Below are 1,827 nucleotides of genomic sequence, written 5' to 3'. Positions count from 1 at the left end.
TTGGAATACATAACACATTAATAGATACAGTACCTATTGCTAACTAGCTGTTAAAATATTCGAACATCCCATAAATAAGTCTCTTGGTAAAAAAGGAAGTTCAGACACAGATTCTCATAAACACGCCTCCAATTCAGGAAGGAAGAAAAAGAAAGAACACTAAGAGAAAATTTGCAGTCAGTACCAGGAAGCAGACATTCACTGAAGCCTCTAACGCTGATGAGACCCCAATAGCTTCCGATGTTACTGAGAAACGAAAACCAAGAAATCCTAATTTGTGTTAGCTGGCCACATCACTTCAAGCTGCATTACAATAAACACAAGGCCTCCAAAGTTGCTCACTCATGCGTTCTAACTGGACAGCTTGGTAGCACTCGTTCAATCTCCCTCAGAAGAAATCAGGACAACATCACTTCTTAATGCCGCAGTTTTGCCACACTAGTCAGCACATGGACCTGTTAAGCAGAAACCGGGTAACCCAATCAGCCCCTTGGCCCTGTCGAACGAGGATGTAGCGCTTCAATACATTGAATCAAATTCACAGGAGCAGTAGGAGGCCAATTAGCTCCTTCGAGTCTGTTACACAGGAACAGGATGTAGTTTCAAATTCAAATAAAATTTCATCTTAATGAAGAATTTTCCAGTGAAAGGTCGCGCACCACAGTGCTTTTAATTAATATTTTTTCATTACACAATATTTATCCTTAGTAAAGTCAGATCCAAACTATTTTTAAACTGTTATGCCAAGACTTTGCTTTCCATTATGAGTTCACCTGATTCTAACTGCACTGGACCCTCATTTGTCTTCATCAATCTTTCTCTTTACATGTCAACAGAGACTTTTGCTGTCATTTATTATGTTTCCTGCAAGCTTAGTTCCTTCGACATATTGGTTGAGGAAACCATTCCAAACACAGTCCAGGAGATCCCCCTCCCTCACATGGCTACCAGTTTTGTTAGGCAAATCAATATGTATTTTCAAATCTTCCAAAAAGAAACACTGCAGTAACCTCAGGGCCTTCATCTCGAATTTCGATCTCACCCCTTTGATCATAAATACTGTTTGGCGACTTGTACAACAAATGACTTTTTCCTTTTGGTGTTCGGCAGCTCCACTCATGCAGTCTCCACTCCGATGAATTAGACTCAAAGTACTGAATCGTTTCTTCCTTGTCGGATTGGACAGGGTCTGATTGGGTAACTTCTGGTTCCTGTGTAGCAGCTCGATATGCTGTCTAGCCGGACAATGCCATGGTTTTAAGAAGTGATTTTGACCGGATTCTTTGCTCAGGGAGAGATGGGACGTGATGTACTAAGCCGTCTCGTTTAGAACACTTGATTAAACAGCTTGGGAGACATTGTTTTGAACGGTGTGGCCAGTTGTTCGTTTCTCAGTAAAATCAGAACTTATTGGAGTCTCTACAGAGATAACAGTTTTCAGTGAATGTTTCCTGCCTGCTACTGTCCCTGAATTTTCTCCTTGTGTACTTTTTCTTTTTATCTACTGACTTGCAGACATGTTTGTGAAAATCTGTAATTGAGCTTTCCATTGAGCCAAGGGTCTTTATTATGGGATGTTCCTATACTGTTGTCGCATCTATTACTCTTTATTGGGTTTAATGTTAACTACAGTGCTTAAATGATTTGTGTATATCTCATTATCGAGTAGTATGACAGGTCTCATTGCATCTGGATCAGAGTTTTAACGTCTATATAATAAGAGACTATTAGAACCTAGGCTACCTTCATAATATAGTTTTGAGGGGTCTCGTCTGGTACACAACACTCGTCACCTTCTCTTGTTGTGTAAAAGGCACGAGGTACTAA

Source organism: Hemiscyllium ocellatum, assembly GCF_020745735.1.
Source record: "Hemiscyllium ocellatum isolate sHemOce1 chromosome 41 unlocalized genomic scaffold, sHemOce1.pat.X.cur. SUPER_41_unloc_4, whole genome shotgun sequence".
In the NCBI taxonomy this organism is placed as follows: domain Eukaryota; kingdom Metazoa; phylum Chordata; class Chondrichthyes; order Orectolobiformes; family Hemiscylliidae; genus Hemiscyllium; species Hemiscyllium ocellatum.
This window is presented reverse-complemented; position numbering follows the sequence as displayed.